Source organism: Monodelphis domestica, chromosome 3, assembly GCF_027887165.1.
Source record: "Monodelphis domestica isolate mMonDom1 chromosome 3, mMonDom1.pri, whole genome shotgun sequence".
In the NCBI taxonomy this organism is placed as follows: Eukaryota; Metazoa; Chordata; class Mammalia; order Didelphimorphia; family Didelphidae; genus Monodelphis; species Monodelphis domestica.
In genome coordinates this window covers 434,281,065-434,298,011 of record NC_077229.1, presented here as the reverse complement: position 1 = coordinate 434,298,011, position 16,947 = coordinate 434,281,065, and the positions used below count along the sequence as shown (strand labels likewise).

General features: G+C 37.2%; 1 pseudogene; it reads right to left on the bottom strand.

Moving 5' to 3' along the window:
• Positions 1-4,048: 4,048 nt before the first annotated feature.
• Positions 4,049-16,947, bottom strand: part of LOC100022198 (stress-70 protein, mitochondrial-like) — an 86,794-nt pseudogene continuing 73,895 nt past the window's right edge.

Sequence of the window (16,947 nt, the reverse complement as noted above, 5' to 3'; positions counted from 1 at the left end):
TGTAACATAGGATCTGTTCTTGTCTCCTTTATAAATCTATTTCTCTCTCTCTTAGTTAGAACCTCTTTCATTAATAGGGCAAAATCATTAAAAGTAGGATCATACAATTCAATTGCCCTACATATTTCCTTAATCACTTTATTTGGCTCGTCACTAAAATTTGGGGTTCTCCTTTTAATGGATTCAATGTCCTTTGGGGAAAATCTTTTGTGTGTTCTTACCATATGCACCTCATTTTGTGTCTCTTAGGGGACATAAATTCACTATTCCCGCTGCTTCTTCCTGCTTCAGCCTATTTAGTCTTTTTCCTTTATTGTTTATGTTGTTGCTATCATTTACACATCCCAGGTTCATATTAATGTTATTTATAAATTGCTCCAGTGTATCCATTTGTTGTTTCATGTGCACAACCATAAGTTTTAAGTCAGAATCCCTTCTAAACCAAGCTACTAAATCTTTTAGGTGATTTACACAAAGGTACACAGAAGCACAGGACTTGTACACAATACACCCACCGATAACAGTAAGGAGTACATATGCCATTACATCACACAATTTCATATTCATTACAGGCCTCATACAGTCCATTTTGAATATATAGTGACAATAATTAGGGAAAGATACAAAAACAAAATAAGGAATACACATTACATATTCACACAATAACATAAGCATAGTACTAAACATGCCTGATGATATTGTTATGATGTACTTTATACATACAATAAAGGAGATGTTACAATTTTTTCAAATAAAAAAAACAGTTTTCCCAAGATGGCCACTCCAAGATGGCTGCTGGGGGTCTGTGATGCAGTCAAAATAACTACCCTGAGTAAAGCAAGCCGCAGAATTCTATTTGGCTTTTCCCCTTCAGCTTCTAGCTGCCTAGAGATGAATTAGAATGTTGACTACTTAATTATACTTCAGAAATATTATACATATAATAAACATATAATACACATGTAATAAATCTGGCTGGCTCTGCCAAACTGTTATAATAGAATTTTGGTGAGGAATAAACAAGAGGGAAACATATAAAAAATTCTGATTTATTGGTTGGGAAGAAGAAGGAAAAGGGGTTAGGAGAATTATTACAAGTTTTCTAAACCTCTAATTTCTAGAAATCCATCTAAACCTATCTTATTCTAAGTTAAACAGTAATTTCCCCCAATAATCAAGTCTCACAAATGGAGTCCAATCAAATGGGCCAAGATCTTCAGTTGATAACTGTCCAAACAGGTCCAGTGGTGAAGTGTCCTCAATCTTAGGTTCAAGCTTTCAGCAGCCAGTTCAAAGATTCCTCTCTTCAGCTGGTATCAGGACAAGCCAGAAACCTGTTTTTCAAACCTCCAACCAAGGTCCTTCAGGAGAGAAGTGCCCAGACAGTTGGGACTTAGAACCTTTCCCCAGATCTCCAGCCTTAGGCTCCCATATGACTCTTAGTCACATACTCCTGTCAGTCACTCTGACATATGCATTACTCAGTTTGTTGCACAATGTCCTTTCCCTGTCACACCTTACACCATTTACCAAGATAAGATTAAAATGGATACATGAACTAGGAATAAAAGGAGATATTATAAGCAAATTAGAAGAAGAGTGAACGTATCTCTTATCCAATTTATGGATAGAGGGGAAAATTATGAATAAATAAGAGAGAGAGTATTGTGAAGTGTACAATGAATAATTGTGAATACATTAAATTTAAAAGGTTTTATACAAATAAATATAAGTAAAACTAATGTGGCCAAGATTAAAAGGCAATAAGTTGGGGGGAAATTATATAAAGTTTCTCAGATAGTCTAATATCTAAAATATATAGAGAACTTTGTTAAATTTATAAAACTATCCCAACTGACAAATGATCAAAAGATCTGAACACAGTTTTTTAGTGAAAAAATCAAAGCTACATGTAACTATATGAAAAAAATTATCTAAATCACTATTGATTAAAGAAATGAAAATCAAAATAACTCTGAGGTATCATCTCATATCTGACAAAAGGTCAAAATGGCGAATATTGGAGGAGATGTGGAAAAATAGGGACACTAATACCTTGTTGGAGCAGTGAACTGATCAAACCATCTTGGAGAGCAATTTGAAATTATACTCAAACAGTTATAAAACTATGTATACCAAGCTTTTGTACAAACAAAACCAATGTAACTAAAATCAGAAGGGAAACAACAAATTGGGAAAAATTCTTCATAGAAACCTCTGACAAAGGTTTAATTACTCATATTTATAATGAGCTAAATCAATTGTACAAAAAATCAAGCCATTCTCCAATTGATAAATGGGCAAGGGAAATGGATAGGCAGTTCTCAGATAAAGAAATCAAAACTATTAACAAGCACATGAAGAAGTGTTCTAAATCTCTTATAATCAGAGAGATGCAAATCAAAACAACTCTGAGGTATCACCTCACACCTAGCAGATTGGCTAACATAACAGCAAAGGAAAGTAATGAATGCTGGAGGGGATGTGGCAAAGTGGGGACATTAATTCATTGCTGGTGGAGTTGTGAACTGATCCAACCATTCTGGAGGGCAATTTGGAACTATGCCCAAAGGGCGACAAAAGAATATCTACCCTTTGACCCAGCCATAGCACTACTGGGTCTGTACCCCAAAGAGATAATGGACAAAAAGACTTGTACAAAAATATTCATAGCTGCGCTCTTTGTGGTGGCCAAAAACTGGAAAACGAGGGGATGCCCATCAATTGGGGAATGGCTGAACAAACTGTGGTATATGTTGGTGATGGAATACTATTGTGCTAAAAGGAATAATAAAGTAGAGGAATTCCATGGAGACTGGAACAACCTCCAGGAAGTGATGCAGAGCGAGAGGAGCAGAACCAGGAGAACATTGTACACAGAGACTAATACACTGTGGTATAATCAAACGTAATGGACTTTTCCATTAGTGGCGGTGTAATGTCCCTGAACAACTTGCAGGGATCCAGGAGAAAAAAACACCATTCATAAGCAAAGGATAAACTATGGGAGTGGAAACACCGAGGAAAAGCAACTGCCTGAATACAGAGGTTGAGGGGACATGACAGAGGAGAGACTCTAAATGAACACTCTAATGCAAATACTATCAACAAAGCAATGGGTTCAAATCAAGAAAACATCTAATGCCCAATGGACTTACGCGTCGGCTATGGGGGGTGGGGGGGAGGAAAAGAAAATGACCTATGTCTTTAACGAATAATGCTTGGAAATGATCAAATAAAATATAATTTAAAAAAAAACTATGTATACCTTTTGACTCAGAAATATTACTAGTAGGGTTATTCCCTAAAATGATCAAGAAAAAATGGAAAGGAAACTACATGTTCTAAAATAATTAGAGCAACTCTTTTTGTGGTGGCAAAGAACTGGAAACTGAAGGGCTATCCATCATTTAGGGAATGACTGGATAAGTTATGGTTTATGATTGTAATAGAGTACTATTGTGCCAAGAGAAATGACAGACAAGATGATATCCAAAAGATATGCAAAGACTTATATGAAGTGATGCAAAGTGAAGTGAGCAGAACCAGGAAAATAGTTGTACATAGTAATAATAATATTGTATGATGATTAACTGTGAATGACTTAACTATTATCAACAAAGCAAGGATCCAGGACAACTCCAAGGGATTTGTGGCAGAAAAGTCTATCCACCACCATAGAAGGAACAAAGTTCTAATGCAGATTGAAACAGAATTCTTCACTTTATTTCTCCCTATGAATTTTTTTTCTAGTGTAAGCAATATGAGTCTTGTTTCACAGTATGATAACCAAGGAAATGTGTATGGAACAATAATATTGTTACAACCTATATCACCTGCTTCCTTGGTAATGAGGGGGAGGTGGAAGAGGAGGGGGGGAAATGAGACAAATTTTTGGACATAGCTAATGTGAGATTTTTTTCTTGTGGCTAAGCATTTTTATTATGATTAATTACATATAACAAATCATGTGTATTATATATTATTGTTATGTTAAATATATTACTATATATTTTTTAAATCAAGTAATTGTAACTTCAAAAATAAACTATCCAAAAAACTTGCTGTTTGTAACCATCTCTCTCTCTTCCTGAAACTCTTTAATTTCTACTTGTGTCTTACCACCAGCAGCTATAGAAAACACCTCGTAAAATAATTGTGTTTCTATTGATTGGTTTGGTGAAGACACCCCTAATGCTTCAATGCCAAGAGAAAGGGGAGCGAGTTCCAGAAGTGGAACCTATGTGACATCATTGGCCAACTTGCCTCCCTGAATGGAAGCTCCAATAGCCACAGCCTTATCAGGATTGATAGCTTTACTAGGAGCCCCACCAAAAAGTTCCTAAACTGTCTGTTGAACATTGTGCATTCTGCTCAGGCCACTAACTAGTATGACTTCTCCATTGTCACTCTTACCCATTTCAGCATCTTGTACAGTCTCCTAGCATGGAACATCAGTCCTCCTAATGATATCAGTGACAAACCTTTTAAACTGAGCTGAGTTGATTTCATGTGCTAGTGCTTTGGCCCAGAAGCAGCCATACTCAAATATGGTAAGTTGATGTCAGTGTGAACAGAAGAAAGCTCATACTTTATCTTCTAAGAGACCTTCCACATATGATAACCAGCTTTACTGTCTTTGGTCAGGTCATATCCTATCTCTCTTAAGGTCCTTAAATGTGCTGGAGCAAGACCTGGTTAAAGTCATCATCCCCTAGATATAAAAATGGAGATTTGAACCCCAGACTTCAATTCCCAGAAGGCTTTGGCCACTTCCCAAAATGCCTTGTAACCTCACCTGAAAAGTCTCACCTGGGTCAAGAGCGAGAAGGGGTATTTATATGGACTGTAAGGCCCCTCTTGCTCTCTCCCTGCTTCTACTTCCAAGGACACGCATCTCCCAAGATGTAGTGAGTGAAATTGAATGGGCCTTTCGGCCCTCCTAGCCATGTGCTTTCTATATTCGTATTTTTTTTTAATTTCTTAATCTTTAATAAGCCTCTAAAAATATAATACCTTCAGCAGAGAAACTAATTTTAACTGCTATAGTATGGCGAGCCACATCAGTTGTGACGAAATACCTTCAATCTTCTGTTCTTTTCTCTACTGTAACTAAGTTCAGCTCTTAATAGCTAGTGCCTAGTTGTTTTTTTTAAGCCAAGTTTCTCCAAGCCTTTTTAGCAAGCCTCTTGACTCATCCCGACTGCTGCCTACCTGTTTCTGTGACCCCAATACCAGTGGCACCTGTTCCTGGTTTTTCTCTCGTTCACCTGGCCCAGATGATTCCTGCACCTCTAGCCTCTGACCCAGATGGCTTATTGCCCCAGGCCCAGCCCTAGGACCCAGGCTTCTGGTAGCAGACCCAATTTCTTCAGGATCAAAAACCAGCTGGTAAAAAATAGGGGTAATTTTCCCTTAGGCTACAATTAACCTCCATGTGGACTGGGGGCAGGGGATCACAGGGAGGAAGTAATAAAGAAAAGAAGGAAGAGGCTTTTCCAAACAGGAACTTAAAGCATGGCTACTTTAAGAGGATATCTTTTGACTATACTGATTCTTTCATTTATATCACCTGAGTGCCAGGGGAAAAATTCAGCTCCCTGCAACTCTTTAGCCAAATTTGAGATTCCTCACTATGGGGAAGCAGTTCAGTGGCTCAGTGAATTGAGAACCAGGCCTAAAGACAGGAGGTCTTTGGTTGAAATCTGGCCTCAGATACTTCCTGGCGGTGTGCCCTGGACGGGTCGCTTAACCCCCATTGCCTAACCATTACCAATCTTTTGCCTTCTGACAATAGGCATCTAAATGGATGATCAAAAAAAACCAAAAAACCAAGGAACTTTAAAGAGACTGGAGGTTATATTTTTAAGGCATTTCAGACTCCAATGGTTTATAAAAATCTCTGTAGTCTATTGCATTTTGCTGATTGTTTTGTTTAAGGTTTAACTTTGTGATTTTAAGTTCATATATTATTGCATTCAATACTATTCTGTTACACTGGATCATTTTAACGTACTGGATTTTAACTACTGTTATATTCTGTTGCTTTTCCCCTATAACTATACTGAACAAACATTATTGAGTAAGCCCATATTAAAAACAGCTTTCCTATTTTTGACCTTGTAAATTGTCACATAGAGGATAGATGGACTCCATCAGAGCATTGCTATAACAACCTTTGGGAAATTTAATGAACTAAATATCTCAAATTGATTTTAAGGGTTCTTTAGACATGATTTTTAGAATTTTCCTTAAAAATCTCTGGTCATTTTGCCAGCCACTACCACGAGATAAGGCCCATTCTAGTAGCTGAAGTGAAATACAATTATAACCCCCAACCTCCCACATTTATAAAAAATATGAATGGAAGCTGGGCAGTTAATCCCAGGGCATGTATCCCTAGAAGCCTCCCCCCCCCAAAAAAAGGGAGCATCTCTCATTTATACTCTTCAGCTCATTTTACTTCCACCAGAATGATATCTAGAATTCTTGATGATGTTCTAGACACAAAATAAGCTTTACTTAGTTTAAAAATATGTTTACCAAGGTTGAAAGATTTGCCACATTTGTAAAAATTGTGACAAATATCCATCAATTCATAGGCTTTTAAAAATGCCATACAGCGGGGGCAGCTGGGTAGCTCAGTGGATTGAGAGCTAGCCCTAGAGATGGGAGGTCCTAGGTTCAAATCTGGCCTCAGACACTTCCCAGCTGTGTGACCCTGGGCAAGTCACTTGACCCCCATTGCCTAGCCCTTACCATCCTTCTGCCTTGGAGCCAATACACAGTATTGACTCCAAGACGGAAGGTAAGAGTTTTAAAAAAATGCCATACAGCAATTCATGTGAAATATGATAGTGGTTTCTTTTTTATTGTAATTAACTGGGCTATTGAGAATTTTGGGGATATTGATAACTACATATTTGTACTACTATTCAATTCATTTGCTTGCACTCACAGTGGATCATGGCCAGATATGAAGAGGAAATGTATCTCATTTTTGGTGAGAAAGCCTTATATTCTATATTTTCTATTTAGCTGACACAGTGTGTCAATTATTATAAGCTACATTTTTGAATTCTTAAAACTCTTTTATCATATTTTTCTTGCATGTGCAATATACTATTTCAGTTTTTCTGTCTTTTTTTATATTTGAAGCACATGTCACCAGCATTAAGATTTTCTTTGACTTTTGATTTTGCAGTAATATAAGTTTAAAATACATTTGCTATAATGTCAACAAAAAAAAAAGCTTGAGACTATAAAAATGATGCCACTAATTGTTGAAAAAAAATTATGGGACTTTACTTAATACTTCTGTCTGATTCCAGGACAAGATATACAAAAGAGCCATTGCATAGGGCCAAAGATAAACCAATCAGGACGGATTGATGCGTTTCTAAGCAAATACAAAGGACTTGAACCTAGTATGAAGACTCAAGGTTGCTATGCTTAACATACATTAAGAAATAGGCCTTCCTTGTATCCACACTCACTCTGAAAATACTTACAGACAAGTATTCCAAACTTGGCTCCAAACCTGGCTCCTATAATCTAGTCCCTTTTCTGTCTTTCATAGTGTGGCAAACTTTCTGTAGTCCTGGCTACTGACTGGGTAAATGCTTACTTGCTTAGATCATTTTAATTGGGCTCTGATTCAAAGATCTGTTATAGATTTATTTTTCCTTTACTTGGAATTTTTATACATAAGTCTTTGGTAGTCTATATTTTCATCCAGAAATTTCCTTTTTTATTTGGATTTTTCTGATGTCTTTTTAATTTCTCTTACCAATTGATTCATATACCTCATAACTCAGCCATGTGTCCCTAAGGGACCCTGTGTTTTTTCTATCACCCTCTTCACAGGGAAATGTTAAAAATGTTATTATTTTAAATTGCAAAGTTTAAATTCCTTTTGAGAAGAATTTTAGGTTAAGAAACATGATACCTCACCAAATCCAGAAACTGAACTGTTTGGAGAAGACACCATGAAGATTCCTCCAGACCACAAGCTGCACGAGAAGATCAAGAATGAACTTTGGGTATGGTTGATTGAACATTTATTTCTATGTATACTTTCATGCCAAAGGGGACTTCCCCCTAACTGTTTTTTTGTCAATGTGTCTAGCAATTATTGGCTTTTTTTCTTTTTTTCCTCTTATCCTCAAATTATTGTAATCCTTAAATTGATTATGTTTTCATGATCCTTTGGGGAAAATCTTTTCCCCAAACGATCATACAGAGAAATGTAAGAATGGAGATTTGAACCCCAGACTTCAATTCCCAGAAGGCTTTGGCCACTTCCCAAAATGCCTTGTAACCTCACCTGAAAAGTCTCACCTGGGCCAAGAGCAAGAAGGGGTATTTATACGGACTGCACGGCCCCTCCCGCTCTCTCCCTGCTTCCACTTCCAAGGACACAAGTCTCCCAAGATGTAGTGAGTGAAATTGAATGGGCCTTTTGGCCCTCCTAACCACATGCTTTCTATATTCATATTTTCTTTATTTCTTAATCTTTAATAAGCCTCTAAAAATATAATACCTTTACAGAGAAACTAATTTTAACTGCTACATAGGGAAGTATTCCCATTGATAGATTTCACCTCAAATACACATTTCTGAATTTTCAAGATAGAAATATCAAAAGTCTCACCACCTAAGTCATACACAGTAATGATTTTGTATTCAGATTTGTTTGTGCCATAAGTTAAGGCAGAAACTGTAGACTTGTTAACCAATAGAAGTACATTTATACTAGATATTTGCCCAGCATCTTTGGTAGCCTGTCTCTGAGAATCACTAAAATAAACAGTGAGAACAGCATTTTTTTTTGCTTAATATCCTATATAGTTTGCTGCATTCTCCTTCATCTTCATCTTCAACACAAATTCGTCTATATGACTTGGGGAATATAATTTCCTATAGGCTTCTACTTAGACATCACATTGAAAGAATGGGCAATTTTGAAAGAAATGTTTTTAATGTATTTCTGCATTCTAGGATCATCAAATTCATGGCCAATGAGGTATGTTGGGATGGCAATCACTTGTCATTTTGTTCACTATCTGCTGTGAAGGCCACAACTGAAGATTGTCATTTTGTTCACTATCTACTGTGAATGCCACAACTGAAGAAGTGGTTCTGGTATCTTCAGCATTCTCCAAAACTCTTGCTTGTTTCCCTTCTATTAATGCCACACAGGAGTTAGTTGTACCCAAGTCAATATCAACAAAGGCCCCTTTAATTGCATGCAATGCATAGTCTCACCTAGAAATTTGTAAAGCTTCATTATTAAGATCTTTCCAGCCATCCTGGTGGACTATGATGCGTAGATCTAACTCTTCCAGGGAGGCAGGTGAAGGGGCAAAGGTCAGATGTGAAGTGGACTGAGGGCTGCTAGAGCCATTAATTTTTACATTATTAAATCTCACTCATCATTCTAGCCTAAACAGATCCATTGGGGCCTTTATTTTCTTGCCCCATGTAAATAATCCCTCCTAGTTTTGTGGCATCCACAAATCTGGTAAGCTTATTCTTAACTGAAGGCACTGATAAAAAAAAAAATTGAATAAAATAGAACCAAGGACAGATCCCTGAAGTTCTTCACTGGAGACAAACTTCCAGATTATCTTTTATCCATTAATCAACTACTCTTTGCAATTTCTTATCCTATCAGTCCTCAATCTAGTCAACAGTATCATTAACCTGCCTATAGTTCTTCCTCTTGTCCCCAAAATATAATAAAGATATTATGAAATGCTTTGATATATTTGAAATATATCATTTTAATCATTAAATATTTTGCAATTGAATTTTAAAAATTAATATTTGCTTTAAAAAATTTAGTCCCAACTTCTCTCCTCCCTTTCACTCCTCCTTCAACCCTTAAGAAGTTAAGCAATATAATATTAACTAGACATATGAAGTCATTAAAAACATTTCTTTTTAATTTTTATTTTGCAAAACACTTCTATATTAGCCAAAGTTTCCAAAGAAAATACAGATACACACACACGGAAAATAAGCAATTGAAAAACATATGCCTCATTCTATACTTAGAGTTTACCAGTTCTAGTGGTCTCTGATACTACTGAGACAAAAGGTATGCACAATTTTATACTCCTCTTGGAACAGTTCCAAATTGTTCTCCAGAATGATTGGACAAGTTCACAACTCCACTAATAGTGTGCTAGTATTCCTATTTTTCCACATTCCCTCTAGCATTTATCATTTTCATTTTATGTCTTTTCTGACTCCTAGTAACCCTAACCCCATTTTATAAAACAGGAAATTGAGCAAGGCAGGCACAATTCAACTTGTGCTACTGCTTATTGAAAAATTGTTTTTCTTGGTGCTCAAATTAAATAGTGTATTCTAGAATTTTGAACAAAATCATAGAATTTGAGAGTTGGAAGGGATTTGATCAGGCATCTAACCCAAGTCATACATGAAAGGAATATAGATTTTAACATACATAACAAGTGGTCATGCAACCTCAGCAGTAGACTTTCTCTCTAGGGAGTCCATTCCACTCTAGCTGTTAGGAAATCTTTCCTGACCTTGGGCCTAAATCACCCCTTTGCAACTTAAAATCACCACTCCTGGATCTGCCTTATAGGGACAATTGAACTATGTCTAGTTCCTCCTCCACATGACAGCCCTTTTAATGTATAACAGTTATTATGTCCTTCCTGAGTCTTCTGTCCCTATTATAAGATGAAAATTAATTTCATAAATTTCATAAATTTCCAATAACTCCAAGTATTATATTTTATAAGATTTATTAATAATCACTTGAAGTAGAGAAAAAATAAAGCCTAATTAAGGAGCATTTTTTCCCAACCACATTCACAGAAAAAGAGAGAAGAGGGGGCAGGGTTACAGAAACTTTATCTCAAAAAGGTAAGGATATAACATGATGATGAAAGTGGGACTCTGGGAAATGGATTCCTGGGGTACAAAATTCTAATTACACAATCTCCTCTGTGATTCCAATGGAAAATGAACATGTAGTAATCTCCCAGATTTACATGCCTTGTTTCCCGATGGAATCAGCACACATAAGCAATTTATAACTCTAAAGATCTTTAACTAGAGGTACATACAATATCACACTTTCTAAGGGAAAATTACAATAAGTTAAGGATAAGAGGGAAATAAAAGAGAAAAAGAACAAAATCAATGATTGCTAGGTGCATTGACAAAAAAAAACAATTAGGGGGAAGTCTCCTTTGGCATAAGAGTGTAAATTCAAAATAAATGCATTCAACCCTCCACAGTTCAATTTCATTACATCCCAAAGTTCACTCTGGATCTTTTGGCACAGCACATAGTCTCTGCAGGTATCTTCATGGTGCCTTCTCCAAATAGTTCACTTTCTAGATTTGGGGAGGTAGCAAGTTTCTTATGCAAAAATTACTATCTAAAGAATTTAAACTTTTCATTATAATATAATAATACAACCACCCCTAAGGAGGGTGTTGACAAACACATGAATCACCCAGGGATACATGGCTGAGTTATGGGGTATATGAATCAATTGTCAAAGGAAAATCAAAAACATCAAAAAAAAACAAAGAAAAGAGAAAAAATAACTTCTGGATGAAATATAAAATGTCAAAGTCTTATGTGTAAAAATTCTAAGTAAGGAAAAATAAACCTATAACAGGTTCTTTAATCAGGGCCCAAGTAAAATGATTTATGTCCCACAAACCTATAGTAGCAACAGTGCACTTACCCAGTGAGCATCCAGGACTACAGAAAATTTCTGCACTATGAAAGACAGAAAAGGGACTAGATTTTTGATGAAGATGGGAAATAGCATTCCCTAGTCTGATTTAACTTCACTCTTAGAGATAGGAGAAACAGAATGGTCACCAAAATGAGGTAGAAGTGTGGATATGACATGAGGGAATACTTCATCTGACTTTTGCAAACAACCACTTCCTCCCACCTCAAAAGAAGTTCAAGTTCCCTGTCTTGGTGCAGAATCTCATCAATTCCACCAGGATTGTTTGGTCTCCTTGATCCTGTTCTCATTGGCACTGTGTAGTGACTCTTTTGCGATCCCCTCTCCTGGAATCAGACACAATCATTTATCAAATTCCCATAATATTTAACTATCAGTGGCAGGTTTCCATAGTCTAAAGCTTTTGGGTATGCATTGACATTAGGGATAATTGGCATTTTAAACTTATCCTACTGCAAAATTAAAAAAAAAAAACATTAATACTAGTAACATTTGCTTCAAGCACAAAAAAAATGAGAGAAAAAAAGAAAACTCAAATAATCTATTGCACATTAAAGGAAAAACAATAGTAAAATTTGTAGAAAATCAAAAATATAGTTCACAATCAGTGAAAAAGTGTCAGCCAAGTAGAGGCACAAGATTTCTCGCCCAAAAATGAAATCCATTTTCTTTATAATTTGGCCATGATTCACAGTGTGAGTGCAAATGATTTTCACCAAGTAACAGCTTTATAAAACAGTGTTACAATAGGTAATGCACATTCAAAGAAACACCAAAATTCTCCCCCAAAACAAAAACACATTTAATGACAATAGCAAACAAATCCACTATTATTAGGATTCACATGAATCTCTATAGCCACTTGCTGTGTGACATTAAAAAAAACAACAACTTTGAAGCTTATGGATACTTGTTACAATTTATCCAGATCTATCCAATCTTTTAACCTTGGCTGAGGGATTTTTAACAAAGTCTATTACTGTCATCATTCCAAACTTGGCAGGGGAGGCCAGGAAAAAAAAAAAAAACATCTGGACTGCTGATAAAAATCTTTTGGGTTTAAAACATCAGTAAGCATCTAGATCATTCTGGTGGAAGAGTAGAGTAATCTGAAGAGTTAGAAATATAAAAACTATCCATGAACTGCTAAGTTCCATTGGAAAATCCTTCCCACCTCCAAGATGAGATTATAACCCATCACAGGGTAACCAAGCCTTTGGGGAAACATCCCTCCTCTGGTATGGGACTGTAACAGCATAAAAGGCATGTTTTTATATGTCCCATTCATTGCACTATGGAAGCAAGGACTACAATAGTGAAAATCACTTGAGCTCTCTCATCCATTACATTTTTAATAAATTCAGAAGTGGTGAATATAACAGTACAATTGCACTACACTTCAATTACTAAATGAAACTTTACCTCTTGTTATAAGCAACTCAAAGGCAGATAAATGGTCAGTCAGAGGCAGTGGTGCTACTAGATAGCTGAAAATTACTTCTGAACACTCCTTAAAATCAATTTAAAATCTTAGGTATTTAAATTCTACAAAGATTGTGTACAGGTTGTAACCAGTTTGATAGAGCCCATCCATAATCATCTATATGACAATTAACAAAGGCAAAAGGGAACAAAAAGTGATTAGACAACATGTGACCTCAAAAGATCTGGTGACAAACATATCCATAAGAACATGTGGTTTTGCCACAGAAAAGGGTTTGTCCAAGTAGACTATGGGCTTTTACAATGGTATTTTCTCCAATCCAGTCATAAGGGAAGGTACAGATAAAGACAATGTAACAGCACATATAGTTAATAGCCAAAACACAGCAACTAAAAATGATTCAGTGTAACAGAATATATTAGATTAGATCAATATGTGAACTTAACAAACAAAATTAAATTTTAAAACAATAAGCAAATACAATATATGTGATAGGATACAGGTACTGAATTCAAGAGTCCTTTTCTATAATTACAATAGCCTCATTACAGAGACTTCTTCACTATTTGGAGGGGAACAAACTAAAACAGTTAGCAATGGAGTCTGAAAAGCTAAAAATTCACCTCCAAACTCCTTAAGGTTTCTTCCCCTCTTGAGTATCATCATCCATTTAGGGGTCCCCATATCTGCACTGGGCATAGTGTGAACGAACCCCATATTGGGTGTGTTGCAGAGACTGGGCAGTCCAAAATGGCAAGGGGGTGTAGGGAGGTGAATTTACTCCCCCTGAATCTTGAGATTACTCAAGCTAACAGGTGCAAGGTATCCAATCAGTACAAGAAGGCCCCAGAAATGGCAGCAAGAAAAGGCAGCCTAAAGTTGTAACCTGTGAGAACTCAGTAAGGCTCTTTAGAAACAGGAGCTGTTTGAGATAGTCAGGAAACTGGGCTGTACTTGCAATTTCTACTCCCTGTTCATAGGTGGTGCTATTCTAGTATGCACTGGAAGAGAAGAGTTCTGTTCCTTCCCCTCAACAGGGATAAAACCAGTGGCCCCATGATACATCATTCCCCACCCCCATAGCCAGAAGCATGAAAGTCCCACTGGATTAGCCAGGCTGAGGGTTAGGATGGAAGCGTGGATTGGCTGCTCCATGCTATGTGCTGCTGCTGAAAAGTGGCTAACACAAGCTTGAGACCCACATAGGTATGGGTGGGGATAGTCCAATGGGAGTTGGATCTTGCCCTTCTGGCAGGAAAAAGAAGGTGCTTCCAAACAGTTCTCAGACCTTTGGGTAAACAGCAGCAGTAGGGAGGCCATGGCAGGAGTGAGGGGAGAAACAGCATGAACTTTATTAGCTTGCAGACAGCCCACAAAAACAAAAAACAAACCAAAAAAAAAACAGAAAAAAAAGCATAGTGAAAAGCAGTTTATCAGCAGGGGCAAAATTTATCTGCTTTCTATCCTTTACTCAAAGACTTTCTTTAAAAAATATTCAATACTGGAACCACCTCCAAGAATTGATGCAGAATGAAAGGAGCAAGAATCAGGAGAACATTGCACACAGAGACAGATACACTGTGGCATAATCGAACATAATGGACTTCTGTACTAGCAGCAATGCAATGATCCAAAACATTTCTGAGGGACTTATAAGAAAGAATGCTATCCACATCCAGAGAAAGAACTGTGGGAATAGAAACACAGAAGAAAAACAACTACTTGATCACATGTTTTGATGGGGATATGATTGAGGATGTAGACTCCAAATGATCATCCTAGCATAAATATTCATAATATGGAAATAGGTCTTAATCAATGACACATGTAAAATCCAGTGAAATTGCTCCCATAGCTTGTTGTCTATGGGAGGGAGGTGGGAGTAGGAGAGGGAAAGAACATGATACATGTAATGATGGAAAAATATTCTAAATTAAATAAATAAAGGAATTCAGAAAAGAAATTCTCTATAACTTTGTGGTTTGCAAGAAATGTAAGACCAAAATTAATATCCAATAGCTCCAAGTATTATATTTTATAAGATTTATTAATATTCACTTTTGAGGTAGAGGAAAAGTAAGTCTGAGTAAAGAGCAGTTTTTCCCAACCCTGTTTGCAGGAGAAGAGAGAAGAGGGAGTGGGGTTACAGAAACTTTATCTCCAAAACATAGGCATATAACTTGAAGATGAAATGGGATTCTGGAAAATGGAGTCCTGTGGTACAAAATTCTAATTACACACTGGGCTAAATATACCTTACTCCTTCAAGAGGTCCTCATAACTTAGAATCAAGACTTCACCATCTTATTTGTCCTTCTCTGGGAACTATCCATCTTATTAACGTTTTTCTTAAATTATGGCACCCAGAACTGAACCCAGTCCTCCAGAAGAGGTCTGATCTCAAACAAAACAAAAAAGAGAGAAAAATAAAGTATATTTTGATCTGCATTCAAACTCCATCAGTTCTTTCTCTGAAAGCACATGGCATTTTCATCATGATCTCTGTGATTATTTCAGATCACAGTATTGATGAGAATAACTAGTTCATTCAGAGTTGCTCATCAAAAATACTGCTGTTGGGAACCAAGATGGCAATGTAGTAGCAGGAGCCTTCTGAATCTCCTTCCAACTGATCATTACAAAGTATCTCAAAAGGACAGAAATCAAAACCAGACAAGTAAAGGGGCTCTGCCACTGGACATAGTGTTAAAGGTAGGCAGTGAGTGGAGATTCCCATGCTATAAGGGAGTGAAACTGCACTAATCAAAATTCAAGTTGTGTGGAAAGGAAACAAGACTGACAGTTTGTGGGGGAAGGGGCCAACTGGGAGTGGCAGTTGGGTCTTGTGACTAGCACTTCCTTCCTGCCAAGGGGGGACTTGCTGCCTCATGTTGGAGGAGAGAGGAGCTTGTTCAGCCAGTCTGGAGTGGCATGCTCTTCTTGGTTCAGCCAGAAGATTCAGGCCCAGTCTCTTCTGAAGGTTAGACCTGTTCTTGTTTGCTTTCTGTCTACTGCTAAGATTCTAAAAAGACAAAACTGGATTGATATAGAGTAGACGGGAGTGGGAGAACCCTCCTCCAGCCTCTGGGGCCTGGCCTCAGGTCTGAAGCTGAGAAAAAACTCCAATCCCAATGGGTTATTAAATTTTATATTATTTGAATTCACAGTCAGATACATGGACTATCTTTTCTGGCCATAGAGGGAGCTGAACTTCAATTCAGTCATTCCAGGACAAATAGTCCTTATCAGACCCCTGCTGTGTCCTCTCAGCAGGGGGCATCTCCCTTCCTTGCCTCACCAAGCTATATACCCTCTCTCCCCTTAACTCCTCCATACCCCATACAAACCTCCCATTATCCCCCATTTTTCCAATCATCCCATTTCCTTTCCCAATAAATATTACAGCTGCTAACCCCTCCCCCACACCACCTACCACATCAGAGTTAGAGGAAGGGCAGAGACAATCTAAATTCTTGGGGGGATGACTGAAAGCAGCACAGAATTACTCTCAAGGGTAATGCCAGGCCCACAGAGTGTGGAACCTGGGCAAAACCACTGCTGGCCACAGTTGAAGAAGCAAGAACTGGGAAGATAGCCTCCAGGTAAAACACACAATGCAGCTAGAAATCTAAGCAGCGCAAGCTGAGGAAGATAGCCTCAGGTCAAAATGCTTTAAAGTTGGTGCTACACAAAGAACATCACAGATCTATCTGCACTCACTTAGGCTTCTGAGAGGGAAAGGAAGATACTACCA